The sequence below is a fragment of the Meriones unguiculatus genome, chromosome 3 (assembly GCF_030254825.1).
Source record: "Meriones unguiculatus strain TT.TT164.6M chromosome 3, Bangor_MerUng_6.1, whole genome shotgun sequence".
Taxonomy (NCBI): domain Eukaryota; kingdom Metazoa; phylum Chordata; class Mammalia; order Rodentia; family Muridae; genus Meriones; species Meriones unguiculatus.
The window spans coordinates 110,696,731-110,723,846 of NC_083351.1; the positions used below are offsets into that span (position 1 = coordinate 110,696,731).

The 27,116-nt window shown below is 36.7% G+C and overlaps 1 protein-coding gene across 4 annotated transcripts in view; it reads right to left on the reverse strand.

Annotated features, from left to right (window-relative positions):
- Window positions 1-27,116, reverse strand: part of Cdh12 (cadherin 12) — a 1,315,861-nt gene that overhangs the window by 486,705 nt on the left and 802,040 nt on the right. The window contains exon 4 of one of the 4 annotated variants that reach the window (XM_060380425.1): window positions 21,838-21,929. The exons of the other annotated variants lie outside the window; for them this stretch is intronic. The gene's annotated coding sequence lies outside the window, so the exon portion shown is untranslated. The remainder of the gene's footprint in view (window positions 1-21,837; window positions 21,930-27,116) is intronic. 4 annotated transcript variants of the gene reach the window in all.

Consider the following 27,116-nt stretch of genomic DNA (forward strand, 5'->3'; position numbering starts at 1 on the left):
GATCATCCTAAGTGAGGTAACTCAGGAGCAGAAAGACACACATGGTATAGACTCACTTATAAGCGAATATTAGCCATATAATACAGGATAAATATACTAAAATCTACACACCTAAAGAAACTAAACAACTAGGAAGACCCTAGGGAAAAGGAATAATCCTCATTGAGAAAGGCAAACAGGATAGACATTAGAAGTAGGAGAAGAGAAGGAACAGAATTGGAGTCTAACACAGACTCTAAAGGACTCCACCCAACAGGGGATTGAAGCAAATGCAGATACTCACAGCCAAACTTTGGACATATCACAGGGCGTCTTATGAAAAAGGAGGTATATAGAAGGAACAGGAAGGGATAGAAACCTCACAAGAAGACCAACAGATCCAAACAATTGGGTCAGCGGGCACTGCAGAGACTGGTGTACCATCCAAATACCTTGAATGGAGAGGACCTAGCTTGCTCAGATGTAGTCCATAGATAGCTCTGTCTCCATGTGGGTTGACTAGCAAGAAGAGAAGAGACAGTAACTCAGCCTGTTCTTTGATCACTTCTTCCTGGTGGGATGACCTAACCAGAAAGGAAGAGGATCTAGGCAGTCCTGATTCCACGTGAGAGGCAAGGGTCAGACAGTAGGGGAGGAGGACTTCCCCTATCAATGGACCAGGGAAGAGGGATAGGGGAGGAAGAGGGAAGGAGTGTGGGATGGGTAAGAGATAAGGGAGGGAGCTGAAACCAGAACACAAAGTTAATGAATTATAAAGTAATAATACAATAATAATAATAATAATAATAATAATAATAGACAAGATCTGTCAAACAATTTCATCAGTTTACCTATTGCAGATCAAATAAAAGTGTGGAATTTATAGAGGCCTCACCCTGAGTGAATCATTACAATATTTAATGGCTGCTGAGAGAGGGAAACATCACAGGTGGTGTTTATGCATGCATTTCTGTACAGATATTGTCATAAATGTCAATAATTAGCAAAGGAAAAAAGAGGTCATATATTTGAGAGAGAGAGAGTAGAGAGATTTTAAGGGGGAAAAAAGTAAGAGTGGAAATGACATAAGCACACTACTAATGCAGGAATTCCCCCAAAACATAATCTAACTCTACAAAAGGACACATTTCAAAGCCTTTACATGAGAAAAAATTTTCTTCATAAATGATTGAAACTGATTTATAAAATTTTGAAAGGAAAAACCATATAATGTTATATGATATCATTTGATCATGTGATTTGTCTGTCTTCTCAGGTAAATCATAATCAGATAAAGTGTTATTTTCTATACTTTTCATAAATTTCTAAATTTCCTGGTAGTGCTACATTCTGCATGGGAGCCATGTAATGGAATGGGATGTTTTAATAACCTTCAAAATATCTTAAACGCAAAGTTAATATTTTACAAAAGGGAAAAAAGATGATACAAAAACCCAACATTCCCATGCTTAACTGTAGGCAGAAGCAAAGCCAACACTGATTTTAAAATGATTTATAGACATGTGCCTCTAGAGCTTGTTTTATGGACTAGATTGACACTGTTTCTTTCCAAACAGAGGCTATACAGCGATTCATTCTGCCATATGGGCATTCCAGAGCTTTTAATCTAATGAAACCTACATTCTTGGCAGGAAAGAATCCAGGTCCCATTACTCCACTTCCTTAGTACTTGATTCAGATGGATAAATCCCTGCACAAATGTACCCCAAAGGGTTCCTTGAGCGTGAGCCATGCAGGTTTGCGTCTTAACTTACTGACAAAATAAAACAGGAGGGATGACACTATGCATTCTATGTCTGCTTTCACAAACACATTCTCTAAGAATTATGCAGGTAGTGACTCTCAAGCCTGGCCTGAATTTGTATGTGAGCACATTTATTGCCCTACACCACTCAAAAGCCTTCATTTTCAGGAGTGAAGCTAATCACTTCTTTGTTATAATAGTCCCTAAAGTTCCTTAGAGACTGCACAGTGTAAATGGCTCATCTAAGGAAAAAGGCATGCTTATGGCAAATAGGAACTGAATGAGGAAACGCTAAAAGAAAAGCACAGAGCCTTTTTACAGACAAGAAACACGCTTGTCACTGTGCAGCAGATTTTGCCTATGTAGTTCTACTGGCATTATCAAGAAAAACATCCAAGAAAATGGTAGAAAGTCACTGTCTACTCATCATTTTGTGTGTAATTAAGGAATCACAAGGAACACAAAGCACTTGTTTTGTGATCATTGAGAAAACAATTTAAATCATATGCATATTTGCTCTTTCTCAAAAATGGGAATGATCTCAAAGTACAGTATTTTTTTAAGTAGTTTTTCTGAGGTTTACTAATATTTTGAAATTTGTAATCAGTAACAGAAAGAGCACAGTACTGCAAATGGGAGAACTGAACATTTCTTTTTCTTCTTCTGTCATAATATCCCAAACACAATCTCTCCACCCTGCCCTCTTTTTCTTCTCCCCACCTCCTCTTTCCCCCAGATCCAGGGCTCTCTATTTTCCTTCAGAAAAGAACAGAACTTCCACAGGTACCAACAAAATACTGTATAACAAGACACAGTAAGACTATACTCAAACCCTCACACCAGCGCTGGACGACGCAACTCAGTAGGACGGAGAAGTCTTAAAGTAAAGTTGTAACTATATGCAGTCCAAATGATCTCCTTAACCTTTTGACACTTTAATTGTGGAAGCATTTTTCACTGAGCTGTCAGGCAGTTTTTACATATGCATAATGCCTCTATGTTAATGTGTATTGATTACACAGTAATGGAATGCCAGGATGTTGGAATTTTACCATAGTGACCCCTGAATGCATCTGTTTTTTTTTTCTCTCTCTCATTATTTTTAAAAGAAAGAAAGATGGATTGTTTTGACAGTATCTCTTTATAGTATATGAACGCTAGTATTAACAGGTTAAAAGAGACATGGTTTAACAATGGAAAATCTAGCAAGCAACTGCATCAACAGACTTGTAAGCCTTTCACCTCTGCGTTGGAGATGCTGCAGGGAAATCAATACTTTCCTTTGAGTGGAATGATCTAGCTGCTTATGAGAAATTTACATCTCCCTGACAGGCACTTTGTAAGGTCTGGTTCACCTGGGTCAAGAGAGTCCAGATAATTTGCATCTTGAGCAATTTCTCTCTGTCCTTTACCTGTTACACAGGAAGGAAGATTGAACTTGGCCACAAAGGGGAGCTCATTATATGTCAGCTGGGAAGAGTAATTTTGTAGGTGTTCTGACAGAGCAAGAGTATCACTCAGTGATAATATTTTCTCACAACTCCTCAGACCTATGAATACACTAAAAAATGGAAGGTGCATTCACAGAGGCACACTCAAGTCTTCTGAGCTGTCATTCACCAAATATAACTGAAATGTCCCATCAAGGTCACTGAATCATAAATTCAGATGGATATACAGATCACTTGCCAACAAACATGTAAGAGCTATGATATTTAGGTCACCACTTATAAAAAGTAAACTCTTCTACACTTTATTCTCACCTTTAAGACATACAAGATATGAATATAAAATAAGATATACTATGAAATGATGATAATTCTGTAATCCACTTTTTCTAGTAGAGAGCTAAGCACAAATAAAATTATATGCAAAGGAAGAGGGCAATTCTGGGCTATTTTTAATTTAAACTAAAAGTCAACAGAATTAACAAGTCTTGTGCAAAAAGTTTAAAACAACTTTAGTTCTGTGTTTTTTCTACAATTTACATTTATAATGGAATTCACAGTTCTGTAATGAAAATATTGTTCTTGTAGTCAAGAAAACTATTCATGTGTAAGTGACATGCATTATCACATTTTACTGTGTCATGGTCATGTCACTATCGGAAACCTAATTTTTTAAAAAACTGAACATACAATTTTTAAAATTTTTTTTTGCTTTTATCATCCTAACTGGGGGTGAATCTTTTTGAAAAACATTAATTAGTTTATATTTGAGTAAAATAGAAATAATAAACTTTTGTGCTAGTTGTGATTAAAGGAAGTTGCTCCTCACAGTTTCAAACACGTTCTAGAATAACACTCATGACAGGAATTATTTGGAATGAGAAAATACTTAATACTTAAATACTTAATCACAAGTTTTGCTCTCAATACAATAGATATTATTTATGAAGTATTTTTTACAACAGAACTGTTTTATTAGCTGCTGAGGAAGCATTTGTATGTATTTGTATTAATCTATTGAAACCATTTGAGGTTCCTGAACTTCAAATCATTGCTCACTAATGAAAAACTTAGGCCAGTGACACAGATAGAGTTCAAAGAGTAGAAACATGTCTATGTGTGTTAGGTCCCTTAAGGTAATATTACAGGCAAGAAATACGAAGAGATGAATAATAATAAGGTTTGTCCAAGAGCAATAAATTGGAAAATCGTTTCTTCTGTTTTAATATAGGTTGATCCTTTATACTATAAATATTAATAAGTACATGCCCAGATTTTTCTATAACTATCTCACAGGCACTTTCTCTCAAAATGAGTCCATCATTTGGTACATATAGGTGAGAGAAAATGTGGGTTTGATCCACAGTAAAAGATTACTTGGACAAAGCAAAGCAAATTAAATATATTATGGAGATGCTTTGTTTCCTGTGCTTCCCAAGGAACATGCTTATCTCCTTTGCTGGGTGGTTTCACAAACTGTCACTTTGGGTTATTTACCAGTAGTAGCTCTGATAGTCTTTTGAGCATGAATAGAGGCATACTATTTATAAGTAAAGACTCCTTTTAGTTGAGGAAGGAACATGGGAATTCATATGACCTAACCTAAAGAAGCGCTGGGAGGGAAGTGGAGCAAAGGTTAGGGTTCCATAAAATCCCTTGTCTCAGCACCATAGTGTCACTTGTGCCAAGAGGCATACATTTCGACTTTTAATGTGGGTGTTGACTCTTTCTGAATACATAAATTTCTCTCAGAATATTTTTGCTTTTTAAAAAAAGACTGTCATAGACGTGAAATCTATACATTTTCCTTTCATCCTGTAATTGTGGCTCTTCCTTCCAATTCCTGGTTTTCTCCTCAAAATATTCTCATCCAGTAGTTAGAAGGACTGAATAGGGCATGTTTTCATCACTTTGCAAGGAAACATTGTCCTCTAAATATGAGAGCAACTAACCAGGAAATGACCTCCAAAGGTCTACCGGGTAAGTCCCTAAACATATTCACCATGAATTTCTCCCTTGCTGCTTTCTTGCTGCCATACTTGTTACTGCGTGTGCCTTGTTCTGTAGGTGTATGCCTCTTGCTCTTCACATACATGCACACAGGGACAAACCCTTCATGTCCTCTTTGTTTACACTGACACGTTCTTCAAGTGTAATTCCCTCAGGGATCTGTTGAAAATTGCTAAACAGCTCTTCCTCCTCATTTCTCTCAGACATTCCAACCATTTTTGGTCTGTATGCTTATTGAATTGTATTTACTTTTTTTCTTGCTTCATATATAATGACAACTTCCTATGTCACATCAATATAATACAAGTTTCATAAGAACAGGGACATTAGTTCTTTGGTTTACTAATATATTTTAAATAAATACTTTAAATGGATGCTAGTACTCAGTAAGACTGTTTCTATATAAAGATTGCTAGGAGAGACTTAGAAACTCCTGCCTCATTGAAGCCAGGCAATGAGTTTCTGAGTTATGGTGTGGGGCAGGTTCTGTACACTGTCTCCTGTGTGCTGCACGCCTGCTTCCTGTGTGCCTTCACTGCAGAGACTCCAGGCACTATCACACACTCCCTACTGTGGCTGCACTGCTGGTTCCTGAATGTCTTATCATTCTTTATAGACAAATGTGTTCACCTAATTTGCTTACTTTCAAAGTGCTTGGAGGAGCACAGGCAGGAGGGGTTGGAGCAAGGGCCCTCAGAGGTCTCACTTTCTGGAAGAGGGTAGCACAGACCACAGATAATTCTGTGGACATGTGGATAAAGTGAACCCAGAAGACCAGGACTGGGTGATTGCAGGGTGGGGCAGTCTGGATGCCTACAAGCCCTGCTTAGAGGAGTCAGCCCAACACCTACAGCTCTTTTAGAAATGTTTATTTTGTAATAGAGAAGAAAGATCTTATAAGTATATTAAAAATTTAATTTTAATCATATTTAAATATTATTTTAATAGGTAAACCTAAAAAAGTATCTACTTTTTGAGTTTTAGGAATATCTTGACTTGTTATAATTTACTCCTTATATTTTTTATATGAAGATTTTAATAAATGTAAATTTACACCAAAATATAATAAATTGGTACAAAATTCCATTACTCACCCATTATAATCAAATATTATTATTTTTTTGTTTGTTGGACCTAAGCTGTTTCTATGTCACATAGGCTGGCCTTGTACACAGGACCATTCTATCACTGTTACCTGATAGTATTATTCTAAGAATGCACCCCTGTCCCTTTGCCATGTGTACCTTTCACCTACAAGACACATGTTGCAACATATATATAAACTTATATATGTTAATCACCTTTTAATTGGAAGGAGAACTTTCCAATAGGAAAAAAAAAGAAAAGGTATTTTAAAAGCAATTTGTAAGAGTTCTGGTGTTTGCATTCTGAGGCTCCCTGGTCACATGAATGATTCTAAGCAGCAGAATATATAAATGCCAATCAAGTAAATCACTCACAAACAGCCAATGACTTGCTGAACAAAAGATACTCCTGGGAATCGGAATGACCTTACACTGCCAAACCAAAGCAGATTGAAAAGTTTAATGCCATGGACAGATTTGACAGTGGTAATGGTGCTGGCGTCCTTGGCTTGTTCCTACTCTAGGGAATTATAACTTTGAAGGCTTTGATTTTTGTTTATCATGACAAGTTCTTCAAATATATAGCTCTTTGGACCCAATGGCTCTGGCATGTCCCATTTCTCTTCTCTAGACCTAGAATAAACCATACAAAAAGAAAGCATGGAAATTTTTCTTTAAGGAGACATGATTTAAAACTGTAATATTACTTTAGTAAATAAAGATGCCAAATATATATATATATAAACTGATAATGATATTGTTATAAATATTACATATAATTTTACATTTTTCCATTAATAATCTTTACAACAATATAAAATAAGTACTGTAATTTGCATGTGGGGGAAAGATACTTATTTAGCTCACAATGCTGAATCTTCCATCTTAGAGACAACTGTTTTTTATTAATTTTTATTTTTTTATATTAATCACAGGTTATTTACTTTGTATCCCAGTCATAGCCCTCTTCCTCATTCCCTCCCAATCCCACCCTTCCTCCCTCATCTCCTCCCTGCCCCTTTCCAAGTCCACTTATAGGGGAGGTCCTCCTCTCCTTCCTTCCAATCCTAGTCTATCAGGTCTCTTCAGGACTGGCTGCCATGTCCTCCTTCGTGGCCTAGCAAGACTGTTCCTCCCTCCTCCTCCAGGGCAGGGTAGGGGAGGTAAAGCCAGTCCTTGAGTTCATGTCAGAAATAGTTCCTGTTCGCCTTACTAGGGAAACCTACTTAGTTACTGTGCTACAACCGAGCAAGGGTTTTAGGTTACATCCTTATATGGTCTTTGGTTGGAGAAAGAGTCTCATAGAGGACCCCAGTGGCCTGATATATTTGGTCCTTGTGGAGCTCCTGTCCTCTCCAGGTCTTACTAACTCCTCCTTCTCTCATATGATTACCTGCACTCTGCCAAAGGTTTGGTCATGAGTCTCAGTATCTGCTTTGATACGCTGCTAGGTAGAGTCTTTCAGAGGCCCTCTGTGGTAGGCTCCTGTCCTGTTACTTGTTTTCTCCTACTTCCAATGTCCATCCCTTTTGTCTTTCTAAGTGAGGATTGATCATCTTACTCCGAGTCCTCTTTCTTGTTTATCTTCTTTAGGTGCACATATTTTAGTACGTTTATCCTATCTTTTAGGACTATATAAGTGAATATATACCTTGTGTGTCTTTCTGCTTCTAGGATACCTCACTCAGGCTGATCTTTTTTAGATTCCACCATTTGCCTGCAAATTTCATGATTTCTTTGTTTTTAATTGCTGAGTAGTATTCCATTGTGTAAAAGTACCACAATTTCTGTATCCATTCTTCTGTTGATGGACATCTTGGTTGTTTCTAGGTTCTGGCTATTACGAATAAAGCTGCTACAAAAATGGTTGAGCAAATGTAGAGACAACTCTTCAGATAATGTTGTGTCATAGCTCTTGCAGCCTCACGGGTTGTGCCAGTGTTAATGTTAGGCTATGTTCTATTTTATTCAGTAGGAAGCAACATAGAATGATAAATAGGTCAGATTTCTATGTCTCTCAGAATCATACTCTCTATTTCCAAGGATTTCCCACCTCCACAATGTTTACCATATCAAAAATAATAATATGAAGCAATTATTTAAGTGGGCTTTTGAAACATATTCCAGATGTAAGGTATAGTAAAATGCTTCACTGTCTCCTTTTATGAATTTGACATATGACTCTTCTATATCTTTTGTTATTAATAAAATTAAGTTTTTGATCACCTCCCCCTGAGGGGGAAGCAGCCTTACCAGGCCACAGAAGATGACAATGCAGCCACTTTTGATGAGAACTGATAGACTAAGATCAGAAAGAATAGGAGAACCTCCCCTATCAGTGGACTTGGGGAGTGGCATGCATGCAGAAAGGGGAGGGAGGGTGGGATCAGGAGAGAAGGAGGGAGGGGCTTATGGGGGGATACAAAATGAATAAAGTATAATTAATAAAAGTTAAATAAAAATTTAAAAAATATTTATTGTGCAACTGGTGTATTAAGTGTAAAAAATAATAATAAAAGATAACCACTTAGGTACAACCTCAAAAACTAAAAAGATCAAAATACATATTTCATTATAATAGTTTTCTGCTGACATGTGATCATGCCTAGTCCAAGGAATTACTTACTACTTTCTTTCACAAATACCTTGATTTTCTTCACCTCTTTTCAAGCATTAGAATGAATACTTTTGCCATTGTTTCTGCATAGTCATCATATTCCTTCCTAGGCATGTAACTGTCACATATATAAGTAAAAGTGGAATATGTTTCTTTTTTATCCCCTCTCTTTATTTCTCTCAAATTATCGTGGAATATATAACAACACCACATTTGCTCTATCTGGAATAACTTTTAGAATTATGGAGTGTATGTTCGTATATATAGAGATTGATCATTAAAAATCTTTTATGGAGTTTTATATTTTAAATTACCCAAAAGGGGACTCTTAATTTAACTATAGTTAGTGTGCTTTAGAGTCTAACAAAGGAAGTGGGCTACACATTTCTGATACAATAACATAGATCTCTCTTGTTTTCTTCACATTAGAGTAAAAAGAAAGACTAATAATCCAAATTTGGCATTTGTTTCTGTGGCTTTCAACTTTTTCACCTTTTCTGTCCTTGCGGCTTTCCCATGTGAACACATATTAGCATTTAACAGGATTAAAGTACTGATTTGAGTTATATTGTTCATTGCCTTATATATTTTGTGTGCAAAAATTAAGACTCAAGAATATTTCTCCAAAGAGTAATCAGGAAAAATAATATGTCCATGGGTCTTATAATACACAAATAAATATCAAAAAGAGTTGAGCACTCTCAGCAGGAGATACCCATCTTTCTTGCTGCCATCCCAGTGACAACAAACACACTTTACTACAGAAGAGGAAGGATCCTTCTCTGTCAGACCAGAACAACTGATACTATTTGGGATGCATTTATCTTCTTTACTTCTCTTTTCCTGCTTCTCGGTCTATAAGATTCTCTTTCTCTCTCCCTTTCTGTCACTTTTCTATGTGCCTACGTGTTCTATTTTTGTGTTTGTGAATGCGTATATCTTATTCATGTATACTTATATGCATTTTGCAAATACACACTATTTTACAGTTCACCTTTCCTTTTCACTTTACATTCTTTTACACCACACACACATTCACACTCAGACACAATGCATAATTTACACTTCATAGTCTGAACTCATTCTTGTTCTGCTCTCTTGAATAGTAAAGAATCAATCATGGTAACCCACTTACAGAGCCAAAGTTCTTCCTTATACTCACAAAACCTCCTAAGAGTCTAAAAATGAACAGTCTTATTCATAATGATGACAGCATGCAGTTGATTTGCATAAAACCTTTTCAGTCAAACTGTTAAGTGGCCCAGTTAGACCTCCAACTGCAGAAATGCATACAGAATTGTTTAAATCAATGACCTTGAAAAGCCTTCCAGTCATCTCATTCTGAGAAAAATCACAGGTGAAAGAAAAAAAAATCTACATCTGCATTACAAATCTAATTACACCCACTGTAGACATTACTTCTCAAGGCTGAATCTGTGTCTGTCATACATGGTGTGAGGAACTGAAATCTTAAAAGAAGTACTTTGAGGGTTTGCTTTATTGAACAACACAATGAAAATGTTTTCATAAACCACATCTCACTTTTACTATATATCATTTCTTACCATGTTGAGTATTTTTTGTTTTAAACAATTGAAAGTATAAAAAAAACAAACTTACTTGATCAATATTATGGATTAAACAAGCAACTATGTTTTGAACTTAACACCAATGTTAAAAATATTCTATTGGTTTTTTTTCCTTGTAAAAATATCTTTTCTTGAAAACTCACTTGTTCACATACTCAGGGTCTTTACTTTTGTTTGTCTTGTCCTATTTTTTGTAACATATAATTAATAAAACAACAGTTTTCTTTAATCCCACTAACTCCCAAAATAATTGACACAGAGAGACTATAATTTTACAATCTTTAAAGCTCTAGAACTAGAAAATATCAAACCTCTAAACTATTTAGCTATCTCAGCTACACTACCCAACAGGCGGTGTCCTTTGTCCATCTTCTCCCTTTCTTCCATGCTCCTCCTGCTTCCTGGTCCTCCTCCAACCCCAAGCCTGGGAAGGTAAACTCTGCCTACTTCTCTTCTGCCCCGCCAGGTTGTCAGCAACTTTATTAGCCTATAAGGCATAACTGGGGAGCACAGTTACACAGCATCATATGGCATAAAGGAGAATGGGCTCCTGTGGAGTGTAACTAGATTTGAGGGACCCATTAATTAACAATTAAACACCTTGGCAGCACAAGACCAACCCCCAACAATTACTCCTTTTGTTTACATGAAAAGGGTCTTTCTCTTACAATAATAAACTACATGTAGTAAGAAGAAATATGAAGTAATGATGAGAACTAATATGTAACAATTACACTTATAATCTCCAGTCCATGTGTATTGGCAACTTAGCGGAAAGTACTCTACTATACTATCTTGGTGATCTTGTACCCAAATCAATTTTGTTATAGTTAGTATTTAGCAACCTAAAAATTCTACTTAAAACTAAATAAAAGTTTTTAAATCCTAAAAACATTAAATTTAATGGTAAGATCATAACTGTCTAGTCTTCAACCTCATCAGAGACTTGAGAAAGATGAAAATATTATCTAAGTATGTAGGAAATGTAGGCATCCAGCTTCCAATACTGAGAACTGACAGACAGCTGGCTGCCTGGACAGTAGTCCAAAATCTCTTTATAATGTTGGAGCATCATCTTCAGCCTTCTGGCATAGGGTATCTGAGAGATTTTCTTTCAATGGGTATTTGTGTGTTTAAATGGGAACCAGGGATTGGGGCATGTTCTTAAGTTTCAAACTTGTAAAGGTTGTTATGAACTTAGAATTTTAACTGTTTCCAATTCAGTCTACCTCCCTATCACACTGAGCATCTTCTAGAAACAGAACCACAGAGGTTTTTTTTTTAATATGAAAATGATCAGTATGGTCTCTGAAATAACCATGATACTAACAGTAAACTAATTTTCTCTAACTTTCCATTAGATTGAAACAAAACATTCATATTCTTGTTTTAATCATTATTGCAGTAGCTCCTATTAACTTAAATTTTAAATTAAGCAGTTCTATGTATATACTTTAAAATAGATGCTGGTGAAGAAAAAAAAAAACAACACCCTCTGCTCTGTTCTTCCCCATTTTAGTCATTCAAATTATACATGCTTATATGTTATTTGGAAAGAAACAATTTAAGTATATTTAGTTCAAGGTCTAGCATGGTCCATTTAACCACATCTTGACAGGATGTCAGCCACTGCTTCTGTTCTTGGCTTCATTCTTAAAGGAGGCACTGGGATTTAGTAAGCAGCTCACTGTTTTTGTATACTGGTATCATTATCACTTACACAGATATAATTATTCTGACCTACCACTCAGGAATCTGTAATGATTAATTGGGTAATGTCCATTAAGTGTCTCTAGCTACTTGATATAAATATACTACATGGCTATTAAGCATTGGTATTATAAGATATTGCTGTGATGTTGTCTGATTGACTGCACCAAAATTCCTTTCTTCATAATTGGTTTAAAAATATACCAATATACATATTGGTTTAAAAATATACTCTCTGGAATACATTTAGCATTGTGAATAAGCTAAGCAAAGGATAGTAGTCAATGAAGGTTAATTGCATGTTTAATGATGCATACTTATGCCAGACACTTTTACAGGTGTGTCACTTTCACAAATAATCTATAGAATTTTGTCATTGTTTATAAAATAACCCAGTTCACTGAAATGTTAAAAAATCACCCAAATCTACACAGATAGCAAGTTGTGAAACTTCAATACGATATTACATGATTCATATTAATCACTTCTTTGCATTGACTGTCTGCCATATTCATGTTTTTACTATATTTTATTGCATTGATTATTAAAGGGTACATGATTGGCAATTTGTCACCTAATATGTCTCCTTGAAGACAAACTACAGGAGGTTAGTTCCCTCAAAATAACACCAAGATGGAGTGAGATACAAAGAAAATCAGAGCACATCAAAACGACCCTGAGATTTCACATTACACCAACCAAAATGGCTACAATCAAAAACTCAAGTGACAACACATGATGGAGAGGATGTAGAAAAGGGGAATCCTCCTCCATTGCTGGTGGGAATGTAAACTTTAACAACCACTTTGGAAATCAATCTGGCTTTCTCAGATAGTTAGGAAAAGGGCTTCCTCAAGAACCAGCTATAGCTCTCCTAGGCATATATCCAAAAGATGCTCAAGTATACAAGAAGGACATTTGCTCAACCATGTTTGTAGCAGCTTTATTTGGTATAGCCAGAATCTGGAAACAACACCGATGTCCCTCAACTGAGGACTGGATACAGAAATTGTGGTACATTTACACAATGGAATACTACTCAGCAATTAAAAACAAGGAAATCATGAATTATGCAGGCAAATGGTAGGAACTAGGAAAAATCATCCTGAGTGAGTTATCCCAAAGCACAAAGACACACATTGTATATGCTCATTTATAAGTGGCTATTAGACATATAATATAGGATAAACATACTAAAACCTGTACTCCTAAAGAGTTAAGCAAGGAGGAGGACCCTGAATAATATAATCAATCCTCATGCAGAAAGGCAAAGGGGATGGACATGGGAAGAAGGAGAAAACAGGCAACAGGACAGGAGCCCACCACAGATATATGTTGAAAGAAATTACTGAGCAAGATATCAAAGGAGATACTGAGACTCATAGCCAAACTTTAGGCAGAGTGCAGGGAATCTTATGAAAGAGGGGTAACAGTATGACCTGGAGAGGACAGGAGCTCCACAAAGAGAGCAACAGCTCAAAAAATTCTGGGCACAGGTGTCTTTTCTGAGACTAATACTCCAACCAACAACCATGCATGGAGATAACCTAGAACCCCTGCACAGAAGCCCATGGCAGCTCAGTGTCCAATTGGTTCCCTAGTAATGGGAACAGGAACTGTCTCTGACATGATCTCAGTGGCTGCTTCTTTTATCACCTCCCCCTGATGGGGGAGCAGCCTTCCAGGCCACAGAAGAAAACAATGCAGCCAGTCCTGATGAGACTTGATAGGCTAGGGTCAGGGGGAAGGGGAAGAAGACCTCCCCTATCAGTAAACTTGGGGAGGGGCATGGGAGAAGATAATGAAAGGAGGGTCAGATTGGGAGGGAATGAAGGAGGGAAGTATAGAGGGGATACAAAGTGAATAAACTGTAATTTATAAAAAGTATGATTGAATTTTTAAAAAGTGAAAAAGAAAAGAAAATCAGTGTAAGACTGCCAATTGTAGCGTGGTAAGGCTGCTCCCACCCTCATGGTGAGGTGATCAAGTGATGAGACCTGATAGGCTAGGGTCACATAGAAGGGGAGGAGGTCTTCTCCTATCAGTGGACTGGGGGAGGTGTATGGGTGAAGAAGAGGGAGGAGGGATAGAAGTGGGAAGGGGCGAGGGAGGGGACTACAGCTGGGATACAAAGTGAATAAATTGTAATTAATATAAAAATAAATTTAAAAATAATGTTAATTGTAACTGAAGTCAACGTCCTTTTGAATAATTGTTAATTACTCATTGTATGGTGATATTTTCCATATTATTTTAAAGTTAAGTGTTCTAATCTTTGAAATAATCATAAAACAAAATGAAGAAATACTAGATAAGCTGTTAGCATGTTCAAATGAAATACACAAGGATCAAGTGAGATAATTTGTTCTATAAATAAAAGAAGACCTCATTAAAGTGATTTAAATAAAATAAAAACAATAAATTATTGCTTCTCAACCCAAAGACCAGAAGTACATGAATTTTAAACTTTTAATTATTTTTTAATTAACTATATTTATATATAGGAGCATGAACACCATGGAGCATACTGAGAGACAGGTAACAATTTGCAGGAGTCATCTCTTTCCCACCATGTGTGTTCTGGGAATTGAATTCACCCCTTCAGTTTTGGCAACAAAAGCTTTAACCATCTCAACCACCTCACATTCCAGCAATTCAATTTTTTTTTTATTTATTTTTATTTAGTGTGGCCAAATAGTTGTCTGTTTTTGCCTGTACAGAGGTTTGTGCAAGTGACTGCAGATGCTTAAAAAGACTAGAGGTTTTATTGAGTCCCTTGGACCAAGAATGATTGTAGCCTATATAACACAAATACTGCAAACTATAGATGAATCATCTCAAAGATCAGTATAATAATTCAGGATTCCAAATAATCAAATTTCATTTCCGAAAAACTCATTCCACCATTGCCCGTGGACTCCTCAGTATGGTGTCTCTGCCTTCACTTCTCACAAATGACTAAAGCAGCTTAACATCTGCCCTTATACACGATAAGCCAAAAGAGTTCTTGGAGTCTCTTTCCTGCTAAAGATTCTTGAGACATTCTTCCAAAATCTCACTGGATAAAACCTGACTGCATGAGAGTTCCTAAAATTGGTAGCCAGAGAAGTAAAATTTGCTACTTCTAGGTAGCAAAATCTATCTAGATTCATGCCCTTCATCATGGTCTAAGACTCGGGACACCATAAATATGTGCTGTTTCCTGAATGTGATTAGCATTGTCCAAATAAGAAAGAAGAAAACTGTGTAGAGTCTGCTATTATTCTAGTTCTATTGAGCATTCTTTCTGTTTTTCTCTAGTCCAGTGGACTCTGTGGCACAACTAAGCTACATTTTTTTTACCTAGTTCTATAATTCTAAACATGATTCACATTTCATTTTCAGGTTTGAATACAGACATCAAACCCATCATAAGCCTAAACTACATGACCTTTTAGGAATCAAGTCAACATGTATATAAATAGTAAACATATCAATACACCAAACATTACCTAACTTGCATGGTGAATTACAGATTCTATTTTCTTTAAAACTTTATGTTCATGTATATGTGATTTTCAGTGTAACAGTTTTATTGTGTGTTTGTATATATGAACACATACATTAAAAAAGTACTTATGGGAGGACAAGATGGCTGCGCCAGGAGAACACTGCCTCTAAGGAGCAGGACAACATTTTCCATACAGCTACCAATAAACTGAACTCTGGGCCTTAAAACAACAGTGATCATGTTTCCCAGGTGAGAGGAAACCCCCACCTCATGGGAATCAGTTGGGTCCACTCTCAGGTCACCAAGCCAGAACCTTTCGAGATCCCAGGTCACGCAAGCAATAGGTTGCCAGACCAGAGACACATGCCTGTGTGTCCTCATCACCTTCCCAGGATGATCAGTGGGCACAAAAAAAAAAAAAAAAAAAAACACCAGAGACTGGGGGTCAGTCACAAGAAAACCCCACAGGGAAGGAAGGAAACGGTACTGATTTGGGTCACCCAGTCTATCCCTGGAAAAAGTCTCACAGACTGGCGGGTACGAGCCAACATCACTGAACTGGGTTCCAGCCGCTAGCACAGACAGTTGCTGTATGTCCCAGGGCACCAGATACTGGGAGTCACTGTCTGGAGAGATCCTCACAGGGAAAAAAGCAAAGGGGACAGAATTCGGCCTCCCAGTATATCCCTGGAAAAGGTCCCGCAGACCTGACCAACTCAGGGACCTGCTGTGCACCAGATAGCCTGCTGTTACCAGGAGAGTGGTACCAACCTGCCACAGATTACCGCTTGGGTACTGGGGCCAGAGCCCCAACCTCAGACCTACAAAAGCCCGGAATCCCCAAGATCAACCTCCAGCTGCAAGGGGCAACCAGTTATCTGTAACAAAACTGGCCAAACCACAGGACACACAGGTTACAGCAGCAGATCACTAAATTTACAGCAAGAAACTCAGAAACAGGGCAGCTGTCCTAAGGATTTCTCCAGGTAAGAGGAGAGCCCTCTCGACTAATCAGGACCACAGTTACCACCCAGGTCTCTATGCCTGAGGTGAGCAGCAGCAACTCTTGAAAAACATCGGCTATCCAGTGACTACACCCAAAAAACTGAGGCTTCCTTCAGGAAAAACTATCTTCCTGCCAAGGGGATTCTCTCCACCAGAGGATTCCAGGAACCACCAGAAACTAACTCCAAACACCTAAGATAACCCAATGGGTAGAGGCCAGCGTAAATCTCAACTAACAAAAGACAGAACAATATGGCATCTCCAGAACCCAGTTATCCAGAGTCAAGTAGCCCTGGTCACCCCAGCATAATTGAAATTCAAGAATAAGACCTAACATCTATGCTCATGAAGAGGATAACAGAAGAAACAAATAAAATGTGTAAAGACCTAGAGGAAGATAAACTCAAACAGATTATGATCATCTGTAAAGAAAGAGAGGAAGATAAAAACAAACAGATTATGGCCATCCATAAAGAAATGCAGGAAGTTGCAGCCAAACAGTTTGTGGCATTCAGAAAGGAAATAATTAAATCACTGAAAGAAATAAAATAAACAGAGGAATGTTCAAACAAACAGCTGAAGGAATTGAAGGAAAAACAGGAAAACACAATCAGACAGGTGAAGGAAATCAACAAAATGGCTCAAGATCTGAAGATAGAATTGGAAAAATTTAAGAAGACACAAATGGAGAAAATTATGGAGAGAAAGAACTTAGGGAAGAAAACAGGAACTACAGAGGTAAGCATAACCAATAGACTACAAGAGATGGAAGAAAGACTCTCAGGTGTGGAAGATACAATGGAAGAAATCGACATATCTTTCAAAGAAAATTTAAATCTAAAAATTTCCTGACACAGACCATCCAAGAAATTCAAGACAACATAAAAAGACAAAACCTAAGAATAATAGGAATAGAGGAAAAAGAAGATTCCCTGATCAAAGGCCCAGAAAATATTTTCAACAAAATCACTGAAGAAAATTTTCCCAACTTAAAGAAGAGGCCAATAAGAATACAAGAGGCCTATAGATTAGACCAGAAAAGAAAATCTTTCCACCACATAATTATCAAAAACAGTCAGTATACAGAACAAAGAAAAAAATACTAAAAGCTGTAAGGGAAAAAGGCCAAGCAACATATAATGACAAAGCCATTAGAATCACACCTGACTTTTCAACAGAGACTATGAAAGCCAGAAGGGCCTGGACAGATATCATGCAAACCTTAAGAGAACACAGATGTCAGTCCAGGTTACTATATCCAGCAAAACTCTCCGTTCTCATAGATGGAGAAAACAAGATATTCAATGACAAAAACAAATTTTAACAATACCTACACACAAATCCAGCGTTACAGAAGACACTAGAAGAAAAAATACAACCCAAGAAAACTAGCTACTTTCAAGAAAACACAGGAAATAATTAACCTCACTACAGTAAAACAAAAAGCAACCAAGCACACAGCCTACATCAAAATCAAAGGATCTAACAGCCACTGGTCATTAATCTCTCTCAACATCAATGTACTCAATTCTCTAATAAAAAGACACAGACTAACAGAATGGATGTGTAAACAAAACCCAGCAATTTTTGCATACAAGAAACACACCTAAGTCACAAAGATATTAACTGAGGGTAAAGGGTTGGAAGATGGCTTTCCAAGCAAATGGACCCAAGAAGCAAGCAGGAGTAGTCATTCTAATATCTGATAAAATAGTCTTTCAACCAAAATTAATCAAAAGAGATGGGGAAGGACACTTCATACTCATCAAGGTAAAATTCCACCAGGAAGATATCACAATCCTGAACATCTATGCCCCAAATACAAGGGCACCCACATTTGTAAAACAAACATTGATAAAACTTAAACCACACATAGATCCCCACACATTAATACTGGGAGACTTCAACACCCCACTCTCAACAAAGTACAGGTCAGAAAAACAGAAATTAAACAAAGAAACAATGTCTCTAACAGAGGTCATGAATCAAATGGAACTCACTCATATAGACATGTAATATAGGATAAACCTACTAAAATCTGTACATCTAAAGAAACTAATCGAGAGAGGACCCTCACTAAAACGCTCAATCCCCATCCTGAAAGGTAAAGAGGATTGACTTCAGAAGAAGAAGAAAACAGGAAACAAGCTAGAAACCCACCACGGAAGGCCTCTGAAAGGCTGTGCCTTGCAGACTATCAAAGCAGATGCTGAGATTTATGGCCAACCGTTGTGCAATATGCATGGAATCTTATGTAAGAAGTGGGAAATGGTAAGATCTGGAGAGGACAGGAACCCCACAAGGAGAGCAACAGAACCAGAAAATTTGAACACAGGGGTCTTCCCAGACACGCATACTCCAACCAAGTACCAGGCATGGAGATAACTTAGAACTCCTGCACAGATGTAGCCCATGGCAGTTTAGTGTCCAAGTGGGTTACATAGTAATGGGAAGAAGGAATGCCTCTGACATAATCTGATTGGCCTGCTCTTTGATCATATCCCCCTGAGGGGGGAGCAGCCTTACCAGGTCACAGTAGAGGACAATGCAGCCATTTTTGATGAGAACTGATAGACTAAGATCAGAAAGAAGGAGAGGAGGGCCTCCCCTATCAGTAGCCTTGGGGAAGGGCATGTGTGAAGAAGGGGGAGGGAGGGTGGGATCGGGAGGGGAGGTGGGAGGGGCTTATGGAGGGTATACAAAATGAATAAAGTTTAATTAATAAAATAAAATAAAATTTAAAGAAAAAAATAGGAGCCATAAAAAAAGAATAAGTAAAACAAAAAATGGTATTAAAAAAAAAAGTACTTATGTATCCATGTTGGTGTGAACTAGGAATTCTATGACTAACCTTCTGTAAGAGTTGTAACAAAGCATCCACCTTTCTATTTTACAACACTGCTTACTGTTTCCTCTCTATTAGATGGTGGGATGTAATTTGCACTGTTTTTATTACAGTGTGAAGTCTGATGTGCGTTAGTTATTTGTGTAATTATATTGTTCCTCCTATTCTAGTAAGATAATAAAGGTATAACTAACATTTACATAATGTATAATTTTGCGCTATTTTCCATGGTCCAATAATTTCTTGCAGTATAATAGGTATTATATGGAAAAGAATTTCCATTGAAAGATTTTTGAGAAGTCTCAACTAAACAAAGTTGTTTTTTTTATTTTATTATTATTTTTTCTTATCAGTTACATTTTATTAACTCTGTATCCCAGCCGTGTCCTGATCCCTCATTCTCTCCCAGTCCCTCCTTCCCTCCCTCATCTCCACCGTGCCCCTTTCCAAGTCCACTGATAGGGGGGACCTCCTCCCCATTCATCTGATCCTGTTTTATCAGGTATCTTCAGGACTGGCTGCAAAGCCCTCCTCTGTGGCCTAACAGGACTGCTCCTCCCTTCGGGAGTGGGGAGACCAAAGAGCCAGTCATTGAGTTCCTGTTAGAAATAGTCCTTGTTCCCCTCACTTTGGGAAACCAATTGGTTACTGAGCTACCACAGGCTACATCTGAGTGGAGGTTCTAGGTTATCAACCAAGGACCATGTATGGATAAACAAAGTTGTTAAGCTTATAAAAGTTAACACATAGCATGCCATTCAAAGCAGAATGGGTAGTATATGCTGTATTCTCCCTCTACTTTTAAAATTTCACTGTGCATTGATTTCTTAGCAGGACTGGCACTAGGAGGCATACATTAAAAATCTAATTAGCATTATGAGTCATAATACAAAACACATTCAACACATTGTTTTTCTTACTTCACAAAATAATGAGTAAAGACTGATGCAAATTGATATCAACAGCATTTGTTAGACAAGGACAATGATAGTGAAGTATAACACATTGCATTATAATTTAAATAAAATGATATTAAATTGTGACTAAATATTGCAATGTCTGCTTTCAATATTCTAAACAACATATTCTTCTATCTCTTTTTGCCTGTACATTTCCTTTAACATTTGGAAAATTGCACTGTGCCTTTTAAATACGTTAAAAATGTTTACTTTAACTTTCTTACAGTTTACTAATAAATATCTATCAGAACTGATAGGCTAAGATCAAATAGTAGAGGAGGAGGAACTCCTCTATCAGTGGACTAAGGGGAGATGAGGAAGGAGGGGTGGGACTGGGAGGAGACAAGAGAAGGGGCTACAGCTGGGATACAAAGTGAATAAATTATAAAAAATAATAAATAAAAAATAAATAAAATTATATAGAAAAAGAAAGAAATATGGAAGCAATATTTATGACAGTGCACCTATATGTTATTTACATGTTGATACTGAAGTTGCATTTTTACTTTATTAGTTGAAGATCTCATGGCATATCTAATAAGTTATCAAAATGTAATTAATTACATCTTTTTCTATCAAAGTTATGAATCACGATTTTTTTTGAGAAATCAGGTGTAAATCATGAATTGGAATATTGGTTCTGACAGAGCTTCAGGTAAGAAATAGGATAGCTAATCTCAACCATAATGAATATAAATGGAGCTTTACCTGTCCTATTAAGTGAGCCACAGGAATTGGTCAATACCATTTGTCTTGAGGACAAGTAGAGATTGAGCCAATGTACACAAGTAAAGGCTTTATTAATGTGGATGTTCAATTAGCAAAGGTCTTACACAAAGCTGGTCATGAATAATTAAAAATTTAAAAACCATTTTATACATACACAACCACAAGTGCATTCTTGGTATTAATCCACTTTTGAAGATATAGGCTTTAATCTCATAAATTATTACTTCTAAATTTTAATTTATTCTATTTTTAGAAGATGAGAAACTGAGTATCAAATCAAAATCCTGAGAAATTTATTGAAGTCCTATCTTAGCACTACCCCCTTCACCCTAAACAGTATTTTTTTTTTAATGTAATGAATGTGTTTCTGAGTTACTTCACTCAGGATGAGCTTTCTGGTTCCAACCATTTGCCTGCAAATTCCATTATTTTCTTGTTTTTAATAACTGAGTAGTATTCTATTTTTTTACATTAATTACATTTTATTCTCTTTGTAGCCCAGCTATAGTCCCCTTCCTCATTTCTTCCCAATCCCCCTCCCTCCCTCATCTCCTCCCTACCCCTAAGTCCACTTATAGGGGAGTGCCACTTCCTCTTCCATCTGACCTTAGCTTATCAGGTCTCATCAGGACTGGCTGCAATGTCCTCTTCTGTGGCCTGGCAAGGCTGTTCCTCACTCAGGGGGTGTAGAGAATCTTCTGAAAGAAGCCAGAGATAGAAAGATCTGGAGTGGACAGGGGCCCCACAAGCATAGCCGCAGGACCAAAAAATCTGGGCCCCGGGTGTCTTTACTGAGACTGAATCTGCAACCAAGGACCATTCATGGAGATAACCTAGAACCCCTAGAACTCTTGCAAAGATGCAGACCGTAGCAGCTTAGTCTCCAAGTGGGTTCCCTAGTAACGGGAACAGGGGATGTGTCTGACATGAACTCATTGGCTGACTCTTTGATCACCTCCCCCTAGCTGATAGGCTAGGGTCAGCTAGAAGGGGAGGAAGACCCTATATAGACTCGTGAAAAGGGCATGGAAGGGGAACAGGGAGGGAAAATGGGATTGGGAGGGGATGAGGGAGGCAGCTATAGCTGGGATACAAAGTCAATAAACTGTAATTAATAAAAATAAAACAAAAGAAACAACAAATAAATAATGTAATGAATGTGTTTACCGAGAGATACACTGAAAATTTCACCTATATATTATTTAAAATCTGTATTAAATCACCAGTCATTTAGTTCCTCCAAAAGTGTTTATTTCTTAGTCATTAATATTCAAAGGAAAAAATGTTCCCTTGTGAAGTTCCCATGAAATACATCAACCTCCCTGCCTCCACTTTCGGCTAAAATAACTGTGATTATTCTAGTTTAAAAATATTTTTAATATGTATTAACCTCCCAATTGATATCACCAGCTTAGTAAATGTAACCTGTAGCCAAACATTCCTAATAAATAGAAAATGATTTAATAACTACCAGCTATAAAAAGAAAATATACATTTATAACATAAGTAAAAGTTTGGATCTTGCCACTAGCTATTGTTTTATTTCTAAAGCACTCATAAATTCATATTAAAAGGGAAAATTGGTACAAAAGTATTTGTAATGCTTAAGGATTCAACAAAACTGTAGAAACAATTAAACTGCAATGTACCCTAAGAACAGTTTGTAGGCTAGTCCTAAACAGAGAACTTGTAGAAGGGCCATTTATGAAGGCAATTACAATAAAAAGTGAAACTGTCAAAGACAGATTTCAATTTACAGTTACTATTTTATTATATCTGAAATTTGTATTATAACAATTAAAGGTAGCTCTGATCTCATCATTTTATAATTAGGACCAAAGACCTAAAACCTAAACTGTAAGGGTGTAATCATAGAGCAAACTTAGTCTGTAAGACTAACAGATAAGTGAAGCCATGCCCACTCACCATACCACCAAGGACTCTCATGCACATAACTGGTGGGGGTGAGGGTGAGGGGCATCATTCTTCCTTTCTTTCCTCTAAAATCTTTTTTTTTCTTTTTCTTTTTTATATTAGTTACAGTATTTACTTTGTATCCCAGCTGTAGCACCCTCCCTCAATCCTTGCCAATCCCACCCTCCCTCCCTCATCTCCTTCAATGCCCCTCTCTAAGTCCATTCATAGGGGAAGTCCTTCTCCCCTTCCATCTGACCTTGGTTTATCAGGTCTCATCAGGACTGGCTGCAATGTCCTTCTCTGTGGCCTAGCAGGACTGCTCCTTCCTGGGGGGAAGGGGGAGTCTAAGAGTTAGTCACTGAGTTTATGTCAGAGACAGTCCCTGTTCCCCTTACTAGGGAGCCCACTTGGATACTGAGCTGCCAAGGGCTACGTCTGAGCAGGGGTTCTAGGTTATATTCATACATGGTCCTTGGTTAGAGAATCCGTCTCAGAAAGGACCCTTGAGACCAGATGTATTTGGTCCTTGTGGAGCTCCTGTCCTCTCCAGGTACAATCCCTGAATTTGATCTCTAGAACCAAGGAAAAGGAAAGTGGGGAAAGTGTATTAGATTAAAAGAGTCAATGCCACAATTGCTGTTGAAAATTAGGGTTTCGGCCGTTTAGGTCACGGCTGGGAATAATACGTGCGTAACTTGAAGGAGGATGAACTTACTTTGGCTTGTAGTTTCCACCTAACAGGATGTCAGTAGAAACTTGTGGTGTGGCTTACCCACATCTTGGCCCAGCAGGAAAAATAAAGCTTGGACTAAAGGACAAGCAAGCCTGTGACCCCAGATGCATTCTCCCACTGCCACATTTCTGAAAGCTCTCCCTGGTATTTCAACGGTTTTATAAATTATAAAAACCAGTGTCACCAACTCGGACCAAATGTCGAAACACGTGAGTATTTAGTGGACATTTTACATTCAGACCAGTGAAGTGATGTGACTTGACTCCAGCATACTTTCCACATTCTGCACTCCATGCTCTCACACGACTCTTCCTATACTGAGCAGCAAGGCTTCCTTTCATGCTTGTGGCATGAAATGATCACACTTTTATGTATGCAGAACATATGTAGAAGCCTCTTTAGTTTCTCGAGATTTTACTTGTGTTCCAACCTAGAGCTCAACCATAAGATAGGACAAGATACTGCAGATGGCACTACCCAGTGTGGCCTCAGCTGAAATAATGAGGGTATCCTGGGACATCACAAATTTAATTACTGCCATGTTCACAAAAGCCTTTCTTTGGTTATTATGAATAATGTATTATGAGTAATGTGCCTACATTCTTATTACAAAGGATAATAATTATCCTCAAGTGATAAATACTTGTGGGAAGGATGATAATACTTTTCAGGAAATTATGTTTCATTATCTACATAATTCCTGACTTTAAAGATATTTATAAGTTATAAAAATGAACATCTCTATATATTAGACATCTTATTCATCTATTATTGTATGCTTTTATAGTTATTAGATGCTGAAATGACTGGACAAACAATACAATACTTAATGGGTATTGCCCAGTGCTCATTTTTAAGTGTTGTACTAATCTAAATTGATAATCCTCAGTAGTAACTCCCACATACACACGGTCTGAAAAGTCTAAGGATTATTAATCACTTTAACTTTAAAACTTGAGTGAGTGATATGTGATCAATATTGCAATTGTGTTCTACTGTATACCATACAGTAGAATTACAAAATTGAGACTCATAGATCTTTTCAAATATAATTCAAATATACCCATATTCAATTTTTATTCATATATATAATATTTTAATAACATGTATATTAAAATTATTGGCTTTTCATAACATTAATATTCTAACTACCAAAAATTAGTCTTTGACAGCTATTAACCAGCTAACAATTCAACTGAAGCAAAGTTAAAATTCAAACACATAAACTTGAAACTCAGTGTTTTCATAAAAGCATTAAAATAATATTCTGTTTAGAACCTACATGGGCAAACCGTGATTGTAAATAAATGGAAGCAGTGGGGAACTATGATAAAATAGCATCTCACATTCACACAGTTTTCAAACCAATAGCATTATCCTATTTGTTTTGTTCTGAAATAGAGGTTGATGACATACTATAAAAATTTTTGTCAAGGCAGTTTAATTGCCTGTACACCCTTTAAGAAAATATTTCATGCTAAAATAGGAAACACTAAAAACTTTTTTTTTTAGATTTTTACCTTAAACAAAAATGAAATTAAACCTAAATTACAATACATTTTTAATTATCCTAAAGTTAGGAGACTAACTAAATGTTTCAGAAGTTAATTATTACAATGCAAACGTTAATTCAAATTGTTACTTTTTAAACATTATGTATTAGTTCTTAAAGATTGTCACTTACTTCTAAGTGACACACTTAGAAGTTTTGTTTAACTATAACAAAAAAATGATGATATATGTACTTAGCTTCTGTTTCTAAATACTTTTAAAATGTTTAATATGATTACTTTTAGTATTCCCAGTAGATAAGATTAAGCAATACTGTATAGTTAAATAAGACCATCAAAAACAAACAAAATTCAAATTTATGTGACAGTATAACTTGATACTTTACCAACATAATATATAAATTCCTATTTATTCGAGTCTAGGGGAGATATTTAGTGGAACATTTTATAGGCACTTATAAATTAATGAAATTAGTAGCATTACTTCACCAATCAAATACAGTAAGCAGGTATCACCAAACATAAGAAGCAAATATCATAAGGAGGGAGGGAGGGACTGGGAGGGAATGAGGAATCGGGACACGGCTGGGATACAGAGTTAATAAAATGTAACTGATAAAAAAATAATAAAAAAAAACAAATATCATAAGGAAACAGAAGTGGCAAGTTCAGCATGCATTATCTCAAGCTGCTCTGTGGGAAGTGTGCTCTGTTCAACTCAAATATAGAAAATCATTGAGTATACAGTTACTTCATTTCTTAGACAACTTGGAAGTTCTCTTTAATTTGACTTCTCCATTATTTCTGCTACACACATACATGACCTTGTAGATGACATGAGTTAATAGCCCTATTATTTGAATACCTAACCCGTAACCTTTGTCTTCAAATAGTGTGGCTTATTGTTCTCAGTACTTCTCACATCAATTTCAAATTCAGTGACATCATTTAAGACTTATGAAACTGAATTATGCATAGGAAAATACCTCACCAATCTTTCCAAATCACAGAAATCTACCTACTTCTTAAATAGCATGCATTTTGCATGGATAGGGTGGCTGGGGGTCCTTTTGTGGTTGATAAGTTTATTTTTTTTAATTAGATAATCTCTTTACCGAAAATTTCTATGTCATTAAAAATATTAAAATTTTGAATCAGAGTCTCTTTCAGATATAAACTAGTGTTGCGAAATCTGTAACCATTCTCTGGTAGCTCTTTGTCCTGCCTGTGTAGTGCCACATTTGCAATATTAATAGATAAAACAGTTATGAAATCAGATCTAAATCCCACACCACCATATGTAGAAGCTGAGAGCTAGGGAGGATATAAACTTTCTGATAGAGGCCAAAGGAGCATGGGAAATTATTGACTTATTTTGGTGTTTTGACATTATATCTTAAGCTTGGTTAGTGTGCAAAATAGACAGTCTAGTAGTGTGAAAATCAAAAAATCAGACCTAGAAAGCCACATGCCTGTACCTAGCTTTCCAGTTGTGCAATGTACCAAAGTGGTGCCATAAGCCCAGGCATGGGTTATCTCAGTATTAAGTAGGTAACCATGACGAATTTTAATATTGCACAGAAGAAAAAAACAATATATAATTAGTGCATTGTTCCTGAATAAGAGGTAATAAGAACATTTTTTTTTCCTTGATGGAGTCTTAAATAAGAAAACAGTGAAATGGATTCACAAAGGTGGTCCTGTTTTAAAAAATTAAAACCAGT